Source organism: Lycium ferocissimum, chromosome 8 (assembly GCF_029784015.1).
Source record: "Lycium ferocissimum isolate CSIRO_LF1 chromosome 8, AGI_CSIRO_Lferr_CH_V1, whole genome shotgun sequence".
NCBI classification, from domain to species: Eukaryota; Viridiplantae; Streptophyta; class Magnoliopsida; order Solanales; family Solanaceae; genus Lycium; species Lycium ferocissimum.
Window position 1 is genome coordinate 3721333 of NC_081349.1, and position 21575 is coordinate 3742907.

Below are 21575 nucleotides of genomic sequence, written 5' to 3' on the forward strand. Positions count from 1 at the left end.
GAGACTTATTGGGATTATAAAGAAAATTGATAAACAAGTAAGATATCCTGAATGATCAGCAAGGAAGGTGATCAATAGTACAATTTGAGGTTTTATAAAAAAAACAAGTGAGTGAAGTATTGCGAGTCGTATGAAGACAATAAGGTAGTAAATTATTAGAAGGACTATGGAATCGACTATATGTTCAAGTCAAGTTAAAGTATTGCTTTTACAGATACGGACTAATTTTGAGACTTATGGTCGAAGCTATTGAGATAATTATATACGAGTGGGATTAAGGGGAATAGTAGGGTTTTGATAATGAGGTGATACAATATGAGGGAAAGGACAAAGGCAATGCCAAGTTAGAGTGTTAAGATAAAAGTACAAGGCAACGCAAGTTAGAGTGTTAAGATGATAAAGCTCAAGATTAGGCTATTTCGATACTAATGGAAGGATAAGAGTGTAGGGACATAAGGTGAGCTACGAAAGTATTTTTGAGTTAAACTAGATAGAATAAATCGAAGTGAGATCTGAAAAAGACCAAGGACGAGAATAGACTGCAAAAGATGACCGGGGGTGGAAAGAAGCAAAGAAGTAGAGATAATCACGTGGGATAGTATTTATGGAAAAAGGAAATACAATAAGAAGAAATGAGGAAATGGTTGCTCAAGAAACGGGAACAATTGGTGACAAATAAAAAGAAGCTGCCAAATGAAAAAAAAAAAACGCAAATGAGTTCAGGAAAGGACATGAGATTTAGAGTTCCGAAAGGTACCATAGGACGATACTTTTAAGAAAAGAATAAAGGAAAAATAAGCGGGCATGTGGAGACAAAAGGGAAGGATGTTAAGGATCATGACGAAATGACTACGACTACGGATTCGAATGGAATACTCTGATATAGTGATACCATAAGGTAAAACCTTTAAGGGGGAAGCAAGTAAGCTTGAGTGCGAGCACAAGGACTGACTAAGGTATTAGAGAAATTATGACACCCGACAATGGGAAAATCGAGAAGTAATAGGGAGTTCCAGAGACTAAAACAACATTTGCGTGGTCAGTAACATGAGGAACTTTTCCAATTCGGAGGGAGATGCATGACCGGAATTTTTCTTGGGATCCGTTAGAACTTCAACTTGTTTTAGGTCACGTGATAAAGGCCACGCAGTAGGATGGATGCGATCATACCAGCACTAATGCACCTGATTCCATCAGAACTCCGAGGTTAAGCGTGCTTGGGCCAGAGTAGTACTAGGATGGGTGACCCCCCTGGGAAGTATGCTAAGAAGTCCTGCAGGTTTAGACATAAGAGAAGGATGAGGAACTAGAACAGCTTGAGGGAAATTAGAAGTGTGTGAACCTCACGGTTGGAGATTCTTAACGATTGCGAAAGATGAGGCAGACTGATTGGATAGAGAGAGAGAAGACGTATACGATTCTGAGAATTAGGACGAGTTTGAATAGTATTGGGGATACTTGGTAAGTAAGGTGTTAATAAAGAGATACGATAGCTTATGTGTGGTTATGTTAACCAGTAAAGATAATCAATAAAGTTATATGTTAAAGGTATTGACTGACCACAGTATTGAAGTTCAGGTGGCAAGTACGATAGGGCAAATTGACATTATTTTCTCTGAAAGTTAGTGTTGGATAAGCCTGATGCAATAACATCAGAGTATATAGAAGAAATGGAACATGTAGTATAGAACACAAGACGAAGGTAAAGGGTTTGAGATCAGATTTTGATAAATGGAACTCGAGGGCAATAGCAATGAATAAGGAGGTGAATTGGGGGAAAATAAGCAGGTTTGCAAAAGTGCCAAAGGATTTCTGGTTCTTGAGAGGCATTCGAAGGGAAATGTGTAGTCATATTGACACGGTTATCTCGGAAACGGAAAAGCCTTCTAGAAATAGAACAGATTCGTACTTCTGAGAGGACATTCTACGAACTTCCGGGCTAATACTATAAAGTGGCAAAGTGGAGAAGAGCACTTCAAAAACAAAAAGAGACTCAAGGAAGGTGCCATAGCCAAGCAAGGGAGTTGTCCACTAGTAGAGGACTGAAAAGCAAGTAAGAGGAGGTGCTTGCGAGTCGGCGAGTAGCCATAGCCCAGGCGAACCAAAGCCACCTTGACGGGAATAGAATGGTAATTGAATGTTCATTCGGTTATATAAGAAGCGAGAAGGCTATAGCATTATGAAAAAGTCCAATAAAGAGCTAAGGGAGAACGAGAAGAGGTTGACCAACCTATGTTAAAGATAAGGCGACCGGGGTATAAGAGAAGGGCAGTCACTTCAAGACATCAGTAAAAACGCCGTGGAGTTGTAACTACAACATTCGAGGATGAATGTTTTTAAAGGGGGGAAGGATGTTACACCCCGTAGTTTCGTATGTTGAGATTCGAGTTACCGTTCAGGAGGTATGTGAGCTTATATGTGTTTAACTTATGGTTATAAGGGTTTAAGTGCATATTGTAAGCTATGGAAGGATTGAAGGGCAAGTGAATTAAGGAAATTAAATTTGTTGGAACTTGGAAGAGAATATGAGGGGTAATTTTGGCCCAACTTGGAGAAAGAATATCTTTTAGTAGATGAGGAGTTTTGAAGCAAGGTAAAAGCCTAAAATGAAGTTCGTCGAGTCTAGTTTCCAACCCAATAAACCGCTCGTCGATAGGACATCGGAGTAGAGAATTATGGACGTTACAAGTTCGGCTGACAAAGCAAAAATGCATGCTACGGTCTTTGCTACGGTACCGACTTGCTACGATGGCTTGCTACAGTGACCCGACCCGAATTTGACCCACTATTTAAGGACCAAATCTGATCCAAAACCTCATTTTTCAGCCAAGAATCCTCCAAATATTTCCCAAACCTTCTAGAAAATTCTCCCAACTTCTATCCACTAGATTTTAACGCGAATTAAGTATAATCTCCGGATTTAAGGTTGGACAGCGCGTAGTTGCGATTATACTATCGTATTGCGGTGAAACTTGGCTTGGATTCAAGGTGATAATCGAAGATATTGCAATTCTAGCGGGTGAAAGGTATGAACTTTTCCTTATTAGTATTGATTTAAGCTTATCTACGGATGAAAAGTTACTAAATGAGCGTATAAGGAATTTATGGGTCGAAAAATTGGATAAAACATCGTGTGGGATGTTTATGAAATATTTTGGTGTTGATAATATTGTTGTTGATGTTGGTATTGTTGTTGTTGTTGTTGGTTGCTGAATTGAGATTTTGGGCTAGGCATATAAATAGAGGAGATGCTGCCGAAATTTTGGCAGATTCTAGAAAGATTTATTTGGAGGCTTAGGATAAGTATATGACAACGAGCCTAATAATAGAATGAATGGTTTTATATATAGATTTCAAGACAGGAGGTAGGTTGGAAAGTCGAGAAGCGAGCTTCCAGGTATGTTAAGGCTCGTCCCTTTCTTTCAAAGGCATGATTCCATAAATGTTTTCATACCCTCCTTGTTTTCAAAATCTAGAAGTTTATGACTCTTAAAGCTTTTTATGATGTTAAAAATGAGAACGTTTTATAAGGCTTACGTGAGGATGATTTTATGCTTAAAAGTCTCAAGTATGATTTCAACGATGATATGAAAATGTTAAGCTATTTCATGATTTTCTCGATTTATTTCATTGTTGTTGATCTCACCTTATAAATTGTTCCTCCAAGGTGGGATAGAGCGATATGTTTTTATTTGAACTCCTATGCATGCCATGAGTATAATATATGTATATGGCTATTTTGTGACATTAAAGAGTCCTACTATTTCATTTTGATTATGTACTGCACTCATTTTCATTCTTCATGTATATATAAGTCACAGTTGACGGGGGTGACGCTGTGACCTTTGTTGTGTATTACAAGGCCCAGTTGACAGGGGGTGATGCTGTGGCCTTGGTTGTGATGTGTATATATATGGCACAGTTGACAGGGGGTGTGCTGTGGCCATTGTTGTGATGTGTATATATATGGCACAGTTGATAGGGGTGTGCTGTGGCCATTGTTGTGATGTGTATATATATATATGGCACGGTTGACGGGGGGTGTTTGTGGCCATTGTTGTGATGTGTATATATATATATGTCTTGTGGCCATTGTTGTGATGTGTATATATGGCACATGGGGGTGTGCTGTGGCCATTGTTGTGATGTGTATATATATGGCACAGTTGACAGGGGGTGTGCTGTGGCCTTTGTTGTGATGTGTATATATATGGCACAGTTGACAGGGGGTGTGCTGTGGCCTTTGTTGTGATGTTTTAATTTATCTTTGCACATTCATTAAAATGTTTTAGATGTCTTCCATGATTTTATGTACATATTGATTTAAAAAGGTTAAAGTTGCATGTATGGCATCCGCCTAAGAGGCAATCAAATGTACGGGTCATCTTTATCCCCTGTTATGTCCTATACTTCTTATTGTGATGTTATTCCTGCTTTACATACTCAGTACACTATTCGTACTGACCCCCTTTCTTCGGGGGCTGCGTTTCATGCCACGCAAGTGTATACAGATGAGTAGAAGACGTTGGCTATAGGATGTTTCCAGGCTATCAACTGGATTGGTGAGCTCTATCTCAGTTCGGAGTGTTGCCGAGTCAGAGTACTTATATTATGGTATCTCGTGTATGTTAGAGACTTTTGCAGACAGTGTCCTGTGGTACGTTTGTCGAGATATCGACAGAGTGATGTCAGTTGAGTCATTTGTGTACTTTAAAAGAGTATGTATTTTAGATGATTTCTTTTTGGAAAAGCTTTATGTTCTTAAAAGTTTTTGAAATGACAGGTTTCGATAGAGCGAATGTCTGAGGGTTCGCTCGACTCTGATGAGAGTCGGGTGCCCGTCATGCCCTATCAGGATTGAGGTGTGACAAATACAATCTGGAATACTAATACATAAAGTGTCTATGTCTCTGAATAAAATAGGACATAAGATAGAAAAGTCTTCAAAGCGGCGAACGACCACGCTCACCCCGGGTCGTGACTCGAGAATAGAGAGGAGTACCTAGACTATCGGTCGCGTCACGATAAGTGGAACCGACACATACTCTAAATGTTCTTAAAAGAATGCAGCAAGTGCGAGTCGGTACAAACAACGAAATATAGGCATCATCGACCAACTAAGCATAGCTAACACAATTCAGATAATAAAGCAGATAAGCAGTAAACCAATAAGTACAAGACAATGTAATCAATTCCAACTATCCGTCATCGCCTAAGTAAAGCATCTAATCCAAAATATGCCAAGTCCGAATATATCCAATCTAATCTAACATCACAATACAATCACCAAGTATCTCAATCAAGTCATAATGCAATGCAAAGCAATAATGGTATGACTGCAATGCAATGCCATGCAAATGCGGTGTACACATGTACTCCGAATGGAAATATCGACGTCTCGGTAGCATAACCCAACGTGACTCTCATAGTCTAAGTGCCACCCGTCCCAAATCTTTGCCCAACAGACAGACGGGACCCCGGATCTTTGCCTAAGGGGGTTCTCACCAGCACCACCCTGGGGGATCCGCGGAGTCCATGCACTAACAACGATTCCGGAAATACATCGGATATCAGCCATGCAACAATATTTCCGGAATTGATCATCAGACATCGGCCATCTCACGTCACTCAAGTAAAAGAGTTTTATCAAGTATCAATTTCACTCAATCAATGATTCCGGGATGAACATCGGGCATCAGCCATCTCACGTCACTCAAGTAAAACTGAGCCCAGCTCATCAAGTGTTTCATCAAATATCATCAATATCTCGACAGTGTATCATGAAAATGAGAGTACGTGCAATGTATGAATCACATCAACAATCATGCTCAGTATCACAAGTACCAACAATAGGTACACCAATAATATATCCGAATCACGAATACCAAAGAATGGGTATGCCAATAATATAATCGAATAACAAGTACCAATAGTGGGTACGCTAACGATATATCCAAGTACAATTACCAACAATGGGTATGCCAACTATATCATAATGAAGATGATAAAACAGAATCCAATATCTACCAACGACTCATGACATCAAGCCAGCACAATAGAACGATCAAATCACACATAACGAGGTGGCTAGCCCCAACAAACAACAGGGCCCAACCTAAGGCAATATCCAACCCGACTTCATACCCAAAGGTTCACATGATGTCTTCGATAATAAAATCTAAATATGTGCTTCGCTATACGAAGTCTCACCAAGAGTAAGTCATAACCTACACGATGGCCGAACCACAGCACCAACAACTCACTCTTTTGCCTTGCCTTCTTGCCGAACCTCAGAACCAAAGTAGTCTAAGCATAATAGATTTCTAGATTAGAAATCATGAAGAATGATACTAATATTGCTACTGTTCAAATTAGGTCAATACTAGCCCTAGAAATTGAAGAAACGGGCCCACAAGGGTAAAACGAAAAATTCAAAAGCAAAATATCAAATTAAGCACTAGTTGATCATAACCCAACAACTAATTGCTAATTTAACTCAAGGATTAGCCTAATTTCTGATTTCTAGCAAAACCCCCAATTTGGGTATAAACCCTAAGTCTTCGATTCCAAAATTCAACACTAGAAATGGAAGATATATGATTAACAAGCTTAGATTCGTCAAACTCTAACATAAACATCATCAATTACCTCATACATGAGCCTAAGGAAAAGTTCATCAAAACCCTCTTTCAACTTCCATCACTAAGGCATTATTAAAGGGAAGGAGCAAATCTAGGATGATTGTGATTAAAGGGAGAGTAAAGGCATAAGCAAGATTTACCTCCAAGAATGTCTCCAAAATATTACCAAGACCTGTTCCCCCAAGCTCTAATTTCAAAATGGGAAATAATCAGGGTCTAAGGGCTTATTTAAATCACACTTAATGAAAACACCTGGCCCATCATTGCCACGATGGCAACGGGACCGCTACAGCAGCGCCGCTACAGCGCCCATATGGCCGCCATACCGGTCTGGCCAACAATGCTCATGGCCGCCTCAGCGGCCAACATACCGCAACTGCGGTGCCGCTGGGACGGCAATCGTGCCGCCATATTGGGCACCAGGTACCAGAATCTCTCCAATTTTTTCTAAGTCCCAATCGAAATCCCAAGCGATTTCCGAGGCCATCTGCTCACAAACCATATACACAGACCCACACAAAAATACGCTACAAACGCGCTCATGGCCTCGGAATGTCCAACGGATGTCTCGTTGACTAGGTCAACCCCTGACACCTTAGTTTCGATTTCCAACCCAAGTCCCAAAATGCATCTAAGTGCATTGGCAACCGAACCAAATATACACACAAGTCATAAGCAACCATCCGGACCTTTCGGAATCGACGAATTTTCGAAAAAGGTCTGTTTACCCAGAAGTCAACTTGGGTCAAAATGCGCTAGTCAAAGCTCGAAAAACGCTAAAATACTGGACAGATTATAACGACCAGTTTGGTCGTTACAACAGCGCCATCGCGACTGGTGCTTTCTACGATTGCGAAGAAGGAACTAGATACCAGGAAAATCTACAACACAATATTAGTAAAATCTACAACACAATATTTGTTTAAATGGTGCCGAATTATTCTCGAGCCCCTCGGGTTCAAATTCAAGCATGCCAACAAGTTCAAAAATACATTATAGACCTCTGCGAATTCTCAAATCATCCGACGGCATGCTAATACTCAAAAAGAGGGGTCGGGTTTCTTACTTTAGATTTTAAGCCTTCCAAAACAAGATCACAAAAATGAACTGTCCGAGCACTTCATATTTCAACTCGGACTATCCCGTTAAGTTCAAAAATATGGTACCAAGCTATTTAAACACTAAAACACAAAATAGAGTACAATTGCTCAAAACGGGCATTTGAGTTGCTACAGATTTGATACAAATATTTATTTCTTATATCAAATGTTTATTGCAACATTCATGCTTTCTTCAATATTGTCCTACTTTAGAGAAATAATTTGTGGAAACATGCTACGTATTTCGAACTTGAGCCTTTCTACCACTTTCTTCTTTTCTATTATCGGTACTGTTACGACATATGACAAGCGAGTTAATTAGGATAGCTCCATTCTACATATCACTTTTGTATGACCTATACTTTGCTTTCGTGAATGATAAATAACTTTTATTTTATACCACTAAAAGTCATTCTCAGTTGATTTTGTCATACCTTACAATACGAATTCTTTTTACTTTCTATTTTTTGTTTTCTTATTCGTTTCTCTTTTCTTTTTCTTTTTCTTTTTTTCTCTCTTTTTTGCTCCACATCTTCTTTTTGTTTGCTTCATATCTGATGGAGTTAAGTTAAGTTGCTCATCTTCTCCCTTCATTCACAATTTCAGCATCTCTCTTCCCTTCTACAAATATTATTTCTCCAATATTTCATCACAATTAAATTCACCCCATCACTTCTCACTTCACATCTCTGTCAGAGCATAGATTTATTTTTAAAAAAATATAAAATCCACACATTATAATGAAAGTGCACATAAAATCCAAATGGAATAAAGGAGTAAGTAAGTTCTTTTCACGGATAAGGATGATTTACTAGTGGTGTAAATTTATGTTCTAAAAAAGAAATGAACTATTGTCATGACCCAAACAGCCGTGAGTGGCACCCACCCAAATCACCTAGTGGGCGAACCATCTACTTAACCAACCATCTAAACCATTATCAAATTACTTAGCCAATTTTAAAGCATTCAAGGATATAACAAGTATAAATATCTCCAAAAGTCTAGTCTTGCCAAAATTAAATAAAATTTGCGGAAGTCTAAACTATTACACCCCAAAACCCAAAAGTCATCGTTCAAGGACTATAACATAACTGTCTAAGAAAGAACCACTGTCTAAAAATAACATAAATGTCTGAAATGAACTAGACATCTAAAATAGGAAAGATCTTCAGGCGGCCTAGCATGGATAATATCTCACCTTCAAATCTGTCGGAAACTGGCCTTAAGCTAAATATGAGGTCTCGTAGAAGTCTCTGGATCATAATCTGCACTCAAAGAATGCAACAAGGTAGTATCAGTACAAACACTATGTACCGGTAGATATCATAGGCCGACTAAGATTACTATCATGCATACAATCATAAAATCAATAAAATATAAAGATAGGGACAACCGCACACAATCTCAAGATCTATCAACAAAAATCATCCAACATCGAAATATCAGCCAACACAGTGATAAGGTAAATCCACACAAATAGAAATCAAAAAGAGTGACTCAACCCACGTAATCACCAGACAAAATCGTAAATCACAAACTAGCTCAACTTGGTTACATATCCGTACACACATGCTAAATGGTAGTGTTTGACCCATTAGCCATGACCTGCAGGGGACTCGTGGTGTCTATGTACCCTCCCTCTAGTACATTGACAGGGGGTGATCTTAAGGCCACATCCTCACCCCCTGTCAATGTGCCTTTTCATATTTATATATCTTTCTCATCATAATGTTTTTCTATTCCACAATCAATAATTAATGTGAAAAAATAAGAATCAATATTAGGGAACAAAAGTCACCATATCACAAGTCATATCAAGACTCAAAAATCAATTCATCAATAATCATGAATAAGGGATTACTCAAAGTCAACAAGAAGAGTATATATGAGCTCCTTCTTTATCATTTCATATCAATTCATCATATAATTAATCAATCTATATCAAACTATTGGAATTATCAACCACACTTTATGTCTGAAGCCCTAATCATGCTTCTCCTATCAATTTTGTATCACATACAATAAACTAATCAAAGTCTAACTCAAGTAGACCGTAACATACCTCAAATCAGAATTGGAACAATGTAATCACCCTGCGATAGCTTTCCCCTTTCCCAAAGCTTTCGAACATTCAAAGTCTAGAAATATAGAGCTATATGAGTATTCAAGTCATCTACTGAAACAATACAACACCTTGGGGAAAAGAACCCGATTACATTCTACCTTTTTTTTTTTACCCAATTACATTATACCATATTTTTTCTAGCAGTTTTTATGCTAAAGTTGTCATCTTCCTGAAACCCTAGATCTCAATCAACAAGTTCCATCATTAATAGACAAGTTCTCATCCTAGAAGGCGGTAATATATACTCCTAGATAATTAAACAACAATAAAATCAACAACCCATTCATTAATCAAGGGTTCTCTTAAGTTCTAGGGTTTTAGCCCCTTTCATTCACCATTAAGGGACCTTTAACTACCCATGGAATCTATCATGATGATGGAATTAACAAAGTCAAGGGTTGAGACTTACCTTTCAAGCGCACTTTAGCGCTAGCCTTAAATTTTCGCCACAACAGTTCTTGAAAATTATTTTGGTCTTATGTGGGGAATGGGTTTGCAATAAAGAATATAATATACGGATTTTGCCTCCCATCGACCACTGCAGTGGTCAAAGCCTCGCTGCAGTGATCTTGTTATAGCGGGAAAGCTCCCGTTATGGCGGATCTCATTAAAGTCCAGCCTCCCAGTAGTGGCGAACCCCTACCCACTACGACGGACTCGCTACTGTAGTGCCACACCCACACAAGTCCCAAAATGCATCCAAGTGCCACGGGAACTAGAACAACCACGCACACAAGTTTTAAATGACCATCCGTACCTCTCAGAATTGATAGATCTCCGAGCAAGGTCCGTTTCCCCAAAAGTCAATTTTGGGTCAAACTTTTTTCGCTTAAAGCCAAATTTCTCAGAGAGTCACCCAAATCAACCCCGAACATCTCGAAAAGCATGTCAGTGATCCTCTCGGGTCAAAAGTGAGCTAACAAGCTCGGTTAAAGTTCAAAAAGCGTCAAAAAAGACTATAACGACCAAGCAGGTCGTTACAGGGAGTAGAATGGTTCGAATTGGGAAACATAAGGGAATTCTATTCAGCGGTCCCCGCTTACACGCTTTCGCCTTAGCGGATAACCTTCTGCTAAGGTGGATCTCATTTAATGAGTCAGCTCTCACATCTACAGGCCAAGTCCTGCCCAGGGCGGACCCGTAAAGGCGGAGACACTCCCACAGAAGCGGGACACCAGAAAACCAAAAAATATGATTTTCACCAAGTTCCACCCAAAATCTCGATATCCATTCGAGACCTCCTGGATATAAAACAAGCATGCAGACATAAGTAAAAACTTACTACGAACTCAACCGTGGCCTCGAAATTCCCAATGAAGGTCACCTTGACCCGTTCAACCCCTAAACGGTTAAAACCAAGTTTCCAATCGGGTACGGATGACACCGAGTCCCGAAAGGGCCGGGTACGGATATAAACGGATGTATGTATGTGGTGTATATGAATGCACATGTATGTATGTTGTGTATGGATGTGTATGAAATGTTTTTCCTGTAGACGACTAGTTTACATGACAGAGATCTTAAGAAGACTACGAGGTATAATTACTTACTTATCTTATGTTATCTTCATTCTGATATCGTACTACTATTCATGCCTTACATACTCAAGAGACATTGCTCGTACTGACGTCCCTTCTTGTGGACGCTACGTACATGCCTGCTGGTGTAGATAGACGAGACGAGGATCTTCCATCGTAGGCTGCCTTCAGGTACTGGTCTTGAATGGTGGCTCCACTTCTTCTTGGAGCATTTACGAGTATGAGTCTATATATATATGAATTATATTAAGGGTACGTCGGGGGCCCTGTCCCGACTTGTATACCTCAGTCATGTTACATACTCAGTACATTGCTCGTACTGACGTCCCTTCTTGTGGACGCTTCGTGCACGCCGTCGGTGTAGATAGACGAGACGAGGATCTTCCATCGTAGGTCGCCTTCGAATGCGGGTCTTGAATGGTGGCTCCACTTCTTCTTGGAGCATTTACGAGTATGAGTCTATATATATATATATATATATATATATATATATATATATATATATATGAATTGTATTAAGGGTACGTCGGGGGCCCTGTCCTGACTTGTATACCTCAGTCATGTTCATAGAGGCTTTGCAGACAGTTCCTGTGTATAGCTTATTCATAGTGTGACAATAGTAATGTCGGCATCATGAGCCTATTGTAGATTTACTTATGCATGATATTATGTTCATATTTAGCCTCTTGATCTTATTGTTTCTATTTGAGACACGAAGGAGGTAAGTTATAAGTTGGTTCGCTCGGTTCTCAAGGTGCCGGGTGCCAATCACGCCTTACCAAGGGTGGGGTGTGATAGGTTCGTCCTAGGGTTATCTACAGACCGTGTCCGTTAGAGTCTTGTTTATGGGTGTGAAGCCGGCCACACTTATAAACGAGAGGTCACAAGGCATTTAGGAATCATTGACCTTTCCTTCTATCTTAGATCGTGCGATTGAGCTAGATTCTAGGAAAGATCGTTTCTGACCCTCTTTCCCTGTAGGTAGAAGCAGTTGACGAGAGATAAATAGATCGGCTTCAGACAGTGGGGGTGCCAGGAAGGCCCCCAAGGTGACTTTGTGCAAGTTTGATGCCATTTGGCTATTGTGGATAGGTTGAATATGTCTACACACTTCATTCCAGTTCAGACTACCTACAACTCGGAGAAGTTGGCTAGAATCTGCATTAGAGATATTCTCAGGTTGCATGATGTGCCCATTTCCATTATTTTAGATAGATGCACTCAGTTTACTTCCCATTTCTAGCGGACTTTACAGGAGGAATTGGGGAGTCAGTTGGATTGTAGTACTATTTTTCACCCGCAGATAGATGGTCAGTCCAAGAGGACTATTCAGGTGTTAGAGGATATGTTGCAGGCTTGTGTGATTGACTTTGGTGGTCAGTAGGACTAGTTCTTACCTTTGGCAGAGTTTGCGCACAACAATAGTTATCACTCGAGTATCGATATGACGCCGCTCAAGGCTTTGAATGGTAGGACATGTCATTCTCCGATTGGTTGGTTTGATAAATTCAAGGTAAGACTGTAGCGTACTAATTTGTTGAGAGAGTCCTTAGACAAGGTGAAGCTGATATAGGGAAAGCTTCTGCGGCTCGAAGCAGAAAAGAGTATGCGGACTGGAAGGTTTGAGATTTGGAGCTATTGGTTGATGATCAGTTTCTATTGAAGGGTTCGATGAAATTTGGGAAGAACGGCAAGTTAAGACCAAGGTTCATTGGCCCTTTTAAGATTCTTCGATGTGTTGGTGAGGTAGCTTATGAGTTGGCTTTTCCACTAGGCTAGGTGGTTGTCCACCCGGTGTTCCATGTATTTAAGTTGAAGAAGTATCATTCAGATGGGTCATATATCATCCAGTGGGACTCGGTATTGTTCGATCAGAATCTATCCTTTGAAAAAGAGCCGATAGCGATATTGGATAGGCAAGTGAGAAAGTTGAGAACAAAAGAGATAGATTCAGTGAAGGGGCAATGGAAGCACTGTCAGGTTGAGGAGGCTACATGGGAGACCGAGGCCTATATGCATAGTAGATATCCTCAGCTTTTTACTGAATCAGGTACTTTCCTTCTCCGTCTCTCTTTCCGTTCGAGGACGAACAATTGTTTAATTGGTATCAGATGTAATGACATGTTTGGTCGTTCAGTCTCTTTTGACCCTTCCCCTAGCTCCGTTAGAGTCATTTTGACCCACGGGAATGTGGAGCGGTTCTCCAGGTAGTCGGGAGAGTCTTGATGGAGTTTAAGGAATTTAGAGGCCTTTAAGTTGAATAAGTGAAAAAGAGTTAGCCAATAGTTGACTTTCGGGAAAACAAGTCTTTTTGGGATTTTTGCCATTTCCATTAGTTCCGGGGGGTCGATTATAACTTGGTAAGGTGTTTGGTTTGGTTCCCGAGGCACTCGGGGAGTTTTGGTCTTTGGGTTGGAAATTTGGTTTCGGGGGTTTGGGGTTTGCCGGGTCAAGAAGACATCGTTTGGGAATTTCGAGGGCGCGGATGCATTCGTAGTGTTTTTTTTTACAGTGGGTTGCATATTTGGTTTGTATCTGAGAGGTCTCAGATGAGTGTCGGGTTTCGGGTTGAACTTGGTGAAAAATCAAAATTTTCTAGTTTACGTGTGCCGCATATGTGGACTTAGGGTTGCATCTGCGGGCCTGCCTATATGGGACTTGGTCTGCATCTGCGAGAATGTGAGTTTTCAAGGGAGGCCGCATCTGCAGACATTTCTTCGCAGATGTGAGGCCGCATCTGCGGGAAAAGGATTTGCAGATGCGAGATCGCTGGAAATCTGAAACGTCAAATCACCAAATTCGAAACTATTTCTTTTCATTCACTAAATTGGAGACCTATAAGGTTCTAAGAGGTGATTTTGATGAACTTTTGAGGAATCTTCCATTGGGTAAGTTCCCTATCTTCTTATTTTGCTTATGTTACCATTAAACTGGGGATAATCATGTTAGAGGACCATGTTTGAGTTGGAGTTTTGGGTGATGAACCCTAAATTGAATTTTGAATCATCTTTCTTTCTAAATCAAAGTTTTGTTGGGTAATTTCCTGGATTCTAATCATTGGGTGGCTAGTTTCTAAGCTTGAATTGCTCTTTTCCTTAGAATTTTCATTATGGAAAATAAGGGTTTTTCTTATAAACTGGGGGTTTTGATGAAATAAGTAAATTGATGCTAAATTGAGACTCGTTGGTAATGATAATGGGTATTTGGACTCTCTAGATTTTGGGTGACCTAATTTTCCTATAAATTCCCTCTTTTACCCTTGTGGGCCCAAGTTCCCCTTTTATAGGTAGTTTTTGATTTCGGATTGTATTGTGGCATTATGGATATCATTAGCCTCGTAATCTAATGTAGATTAATAAATTGTTATACTTTGATCGTTTGGAAGCTCTTCTGAAGGGAAAGGCTTTGGCTTGAGATTCGCGGTACCTGTTCAGCCTTCGAGGTAGGTTACGGCTTACCCTTGGTTAGACTCCAATTAGTGAATCATATGTAAATGTTATTTATAGACGGAGAAAACATGATAGGCCTTCAGGCATGGTGTGGAGGTGATTCCAATTAGGTTGGTATCATCAGCTGTTATATGTGCTTGTCGCCATGTTTGATATTCTTGTGATTTTTTTGTACTCATCTTTGTTTCTTGATATCTCACTTATCATCTGGAAAGGAAGGGTAATATTGATGGATGGATTTGATATGCGTTCTATGGCAAATATCTGTTGATTTACTATTTGTGATGTTATTGAGGCTGATTTCATGCATGGCATTACATTCCATCTCATCCTTGATACGCTATTACTGTGGTTTTGAAATGATGATAAGTGAGAGAGTGTAACTCCAAGGTCTTTGTCGGAGAGCGTAAAAGAGAGATGAGAGTCGTGATCCGAGGTCTTTATTGGAGCGGGATGTGTGCTTGTGATTCGAGGTCATATACCGGAGCGAGGGAGAGTGTGTACATGGAATTCGCGGGTCCTCATGGGTCATGGCTATTTCGGCACTGATTTATCATGTGTGTACAGTGGAGAAGAGCATGTGTGGCAGCTTCTTTCATAGAGAAGGGCCTGTGTGGCAACTCACTGTAGTTGTGTTGTGTTGCTCCCAAATGCACACGCAAGTATACGTAGTCGTACAAGTAATATAGACTGTTAAGTCCAGATATCGATCCCACAGAGACTTCGATTCTACTGTTAAGCTAATTCAAATTCGGATGAAACTATTCAAGTAAGTGAAAATCAAGATGTTTATTATACTAAACTAAAATTGAAAAGTAAACAATTTGTGATGGGTGTTTTTGTGGTGAATATCTTGACAAAGATTGTAAGAATTATCGTATGAGAGAAAGATCTAGGGTCATGGCTTTCGACAATCCGAGCATCTTCGGACAATTCCACCTATTTTATTTCCTGGGTTACTAGTTGACGGGTTAATGATACTTTATGATATTCTCTCGAACTATTCACAAGCCTGTAGATGTTACTATAATGCTTATATCTCTATGGTCATCAGAGGTAACAAGAACGCATTTATTTCTCCGTATTCAACTAAGTAGGGCTAAAGGGTATATCTCTATCCTCATTAGCGAAATTATTAAATCGAACAAACTCTATTTATTCTTATTACGTACGTGAATTCCCTTTCTCAAGTCCAATTCGTGCACCACAGATAGTGTCTAACTATTGGCCAGATAATCAAACAATTAAGATCAAGAATAAATAAGCAACCCAAAATATGGAAAATCAATAGATAATAATTGTCATCAAACCAACTTTCAAGTCTTTCGCCACAACCCTAGAATTAAGAAGTTTAGCTACTCATGATTCGATCCTGAGACAAAAGAATTCATGAATAATCTAGGGTTGAAAAAGATGAAAAATAAAATAAACCTAGAGAGAGAGAAAATAGAACGGTGGCTTACAAGTCTTTGAATAATCTGACTACACCGTTCTCAGCTAATAAAACGTCTATATATAGTCTAGGGTAAAAAACAAAAAATAAGGAAACTAAATCCTAGTCGAACCGGAAAACCGCGCGGAACCCCGTTTCCTTCCCGCATCGCGGAAGGATCGCGCAATGTTCTGGGGCTTCCCGCTTTCCTTCCGCGATGCGGAAGGATCGCCTGATAGTACTGGAGCTGGTTTTTGTCTGCTTTTTTCACGCGATGCGGATGAAAAGCGAGACCTTCAGTTCAGTTTTTTTTTTCCTTTTAGTTCATCACTTGTGGTCTTCGACTCGTCACCTCGTCTAATCGTCATATGCTCCAAATCACTAACTTTAAGCACAGTTTTCCATTGTTTGTCATCTTTGTACCTATCCACATGAAATATGACGACATAAGTTCAAATACGACAATTGCATCATGAATTAAGCGATAAAAGTCATAAGAGTAGGTGTAAAATGACACAAAACATGATATTTGTGCCAAATATCACACCCCCACTTAGACTTTGCTCGCCCCTCGAGCAAACACAAACCAACACCAAACTACACTTCTAGCTCAACTCATTCAAACAGTGCAACGATCCTAAGCTAGTAAGGACTATCTCAAAAAGAAAATTTTCAAAAACCAAAACAACAAGCCAATTTAAGAAAGCCATGCCAAAGATTTAAAACCTCATTTTCAGCACCAATGACCACCTTCCTAAAAAACACTTCAATTTTTTAAAACCAATTGACCCAAAGACACCACTTTAAAACATGTAAGCAACCTTATGATCAAGAAATCAACACTTCACCATTCTATTGCTAATTATGTGCCCTTACCAAATTAAAGTAGTCCATATCTCTCAAGAATCACATATGTTTAAATCAATGGACATAAAATCATTAAAGTACGCTCACTCTCATAAAGAATATCACATGTAAAATACGACATACCACATAGGCTTCAGTTCCGTAATGTAACCACTCCACTAATACATGTAAGACGGAACCTAGAATCGAAGTAGACTTTGTGGTTGCAATGTAAAATATGGACGGGTAGGAATTATTTGGATAATAGTGACTAACCTCCCTAAGCACTTTAATACATATACTTTTACCATTCTTTTGCACAATTTCTTTCATTAGCCCTTATTCAACACCGACCAACCTTTAAACTTCTCCCAATTCACCCATTTTCTTTGTTTAAGCACCGCTCTTTTTAAAAGTCACACAAGTTAGACGGGAAACTTTTTTCGCTACATTTTTTCTGTCTTTTTCAGATTTCTTTCTTTTCTCTCTCTCTTTTTTTTTTCTTTCAATTCCCACTTAACAAGTGAATTAGTTCTTTTCATTCAGTGCTCCCATTGTCTTCCTAGATTATAATTAACAACCATTTCCCCTTTTTATTTTACATCCCAACTCCTATTATACATCTAAATGATTAAAGTGCTCATAGCAGTGTTTGGATCAAAAAATCAGTTTTATAGAAGACGAAGGAAGGCTAATTAATGCTTTATCAAAGAAAAGGCTAAAGGCTCAAAAAGAAGGTTAACTAGTGGTGCTATTTGCAAGTTGGTGGGATAACTCTTTTTAGGCTTTTTAGTGACTAATCAAAAAACGCCTATCATTTTCTAGGCCTAACCTAACTTCATTTAAACTTTGTGAACACACGGGGCAAGTTCTAGACGTCAATACCAAACATGGATTCAAATACAAACCTACTCACACATGGCACACAATCAACGCAGGATCCGATTGTCCCTCGAATCAAACAACAATGGAAATCAATAATGCCAAGTGGGTCATACGAGTCAAACAAAAACCATTTTCAAGTGCTTTCAAGAAAAGTGATACAATTTCACGGCATGTTTTCACAAAAAATTTCAAGATTACTCATATGCCAATACTTCACCTAACCCGCGCACCTAGAATTTGAATACACCTATCCTAAGGACTAATTTTCCCTCAAGGTGTTGTCATCCACCCATCATCGGGGAAAAGCTCCTTCTATGACTAAAAAGAAGAAAGAAAATCTACCTACGCCCTACGGCTCACAAAGGCCCCACCTCGGAAAGAACCGAGGTCATAAGAAAAACCCAAAGGGGTGGATGATGAATGCTGCTAATGAGGGACTTAAAAAGTTATCAAAGAAAAATGAGGAAAATAAAATCTTTTTGAATTTTTTTCAACTTTTTCTAAATTTTTTTCTCAACACTAAGATGCAAAACTACTAAAAAAAATAATCCAAGGCATACTAATCATCATCCGCAACCTCAAAACATGTTGTTACAAACAGGACGTATTTTCCCCACCCCCACACTTAAAATCATGCAATGCCCTCAATGCATATATATTTGAAAACAAACAAAGCGTAAGTAAGGTAAGAAATACTCCTTGGGGCCCACTAGGGCAAGTCGTCCTCATCGATGTAGTCCCATCTGTAGCCTCGTCATCATCCTGCCCGGCATCCTCTTGCTGTCAGAAGTTGCCTTGCATAAGCGACTCTACCCCTCCTCCCCTTCTTCGAATACGACGGACATTACTCGATCAACCGAGTTTTTAATCCTCATCCGCATGTGGACCGTAGAGACCTCACCCACAAGTGCCCGAGAATGTGGGGTGTGGGGGTTCTGAATAAAGACCGTGGAAAGATCAATGTTAAAATGCTCACTCGCAACCATCATCCCCGAGTACAGCTGGGCTAGAACTGTGGATTGGGCGGACCTCTCCTCCTGAAGTCAAATGACGTCCGATGCACTGTGCCGAGGCCAAGGACATTTGAGATGTCGAGTGAGTGGAGTGGGTGCCTCAAGTACTCTATCGGTAGAGTATGCCAACTCTCGTCGAGCCTCGTTAAGTAGGAAGGAGAGTGTTTCCCATAACTCGGCCTTTTCGACTTGCCGGCCCGCACTCTTCGAATTTCTGCATCATCCAATACCCCCGTGTTCATGGCCGCCCTTTGTCATCAAGAAATATACTGTGCACAAGCTCTCTCTTGGACCTCTCGAGAAGTGATCGAGTGGCATGAGTTAAGCATTTGAAGGCGCAACCAAACTCGGAGCTTCTGATAAAAATTACTCATGCTCATGCTCCGATGCTTCCGAAGAGACCGAGTATCGTGCCCGTCAACTACGGAGTTGGCTCCACAAAGAGTTTTTCCACGGATAGCTATATAATCGGGCCTTTTGATGAATTATAGCACGGTTCAATAGGCACATCTCAGACTCCAATTGCCCCGCACAAAGTCGAAGCCGTCAACGCACCCAATTTTTCGAACGAATAGCAGAATCGGGATCGACTGTCACACCCCGATCTTTACTGGGGGCGTTGATGGGCACCCGACCCCATATTCGGAGCCGAGCGAACCCGCCGCGTACTCTTATTACTCACATATTCTTTTGGGTTCTTAAATCAAATGAAAGTAAAATACATAGTAAAATTTTTCAAAATCTTTTTATTGCTTTATCAAATTAAACATAGTATGCAAAGTAAGGACTCCCATAACATAATGTATAATAAAAACATATCGGCTAGTGGAAGCCGTTTTCAAAACCGACACTCTAGACCCACGACTATAACCGCAAAGTCTCTAACTGTGATCGAAATCATAGCACATGTACGCCGATTCGGCATCTCTCCCGAGGCAAATGGAGCTTGCCAACATCGGGTCATCTTCTATAATGGCTTCTACTCGTTTGGGCGTACCGCGCGGCATGAAACGCGGCTCCGCGAAAAGGGGCGTCGAGTACGAGCAATGTACTCTTTAGTATGCAAGGCATGGATGGTAACATAGAAAGAGACGTAATCATGTGCAACAACAGTATGGAGATGTAGAACATATCATGTGAGAGAGAGTATTATGTGCATATGAGACATATCATGTGTAAGGGAATAAGCTGTACATATGGAACATGTCACATGTAAAGCTGTAACCTGTACGTATGGAACATATCATGTAAAGCTGTAACCTGTACATATGGATCATATCATGTAAAAAAGTAACATATATGGATCATATCATGTAAAGGCGTAACACCGACATATGGATCATATCATGTAAAAGATGTAACACCGTATACGTGAATGCCCCGAGGGCGGATGCCATGCATGTTATACGGTCATATCATGTCATAGCGCCGAACAAGTCGGCTCGCGCACATAGCGCGGAAATACGTCGGCTACCCATATATCCGGCGTCGGGCATCCGCGTCCGGGATGATAACGCCCGGTGACAGTGGCAACGCGCTGTGTAGCGCAACGTGTGTCTCTTTCCCATATCCCCATGTATCCCCTCCCTCCCCATGTACATATTTAGCATGCATGAGAGCCCAAGGAAAGTCATGCACCTATCGGAGTGACGTAAGGTCGGTAACCTCCGATTATGTTATGGAATAACCATGGGCGCTTTGCCTCACCTTGAAGGACCTAGGACAATAAGGTGAGACTATCAATGAAGAGTAACTTCATGGGAAACATAAAACAGGATCATAACATATCGTTTCATACACTTTGGAACCTTTTAAAAAAAAATAGTCATTATCCAAGAAATAGCTTAACATTCCATATCGTCATGTCCATGGTAAGAACATATCCTTGACGTATTCGTCATAGATAGTTTCTCATATCTGGCATCATCCTTGTCATCATAAAATCATGTTCGTCGTTTTAGTCATAAAAGCTTTCAAAATCATCAAACTTGGTTTTTGGAGAAAAATGAATATTTTGGAAAACATTTGCAAACTTTTAAGAAGGAATCATGCCTTAGAACCATTACTTCTAACGTTTGAAAATGAGAACGTTATGGAAGCTTTTAACACGTCTCACGTATGAATCATGCCATGGAAAAGAAAGGGCGTAGCCTTAACATACCCGTACCGCGCCTTACTAGCTACGCTTATCCATCAAACTTGTTAGTCTACATTCAAGAGAGTTGATATAATCATTAGACTCATCACCATATACTTATCTTAATCCTTTAAACAAATTCATTTATATCCTGTAGAAATTTCGACAAAGATCTCCTCTGTAAATATACCATCCCCGAGAGTCTAACTCGGCAAATTTTAATCAACAATAATCCGGGAATTCAACCCGGCCAAACCAACAACAATACTAGCAATCATTCTAGCAATACTTCAATATTCAATTCTATTCTATTCAATTCAATTCAATTCGCATAATGTTACAACAACTCAATCAACACACTACCTTATCCGAAATCTTCAAATTCAACACCAACCATACATTTCATTAT

General features: G+C 39.9%; 1 pseudogene; it reads left to right on the top strand.

Annotated features, from left to right (window-relative positions):
• The first annotated feature begins 1156 nt into the window (after window positions 1–1156).
• LOC132068980 (5S ribosomal RNA) lies at window positions 1157–1275 on the top strand (annotated as a pseudogene).
• The last annotated feature ends 20300 nt before the right edge of the window (window positions 1276–21575 follow it).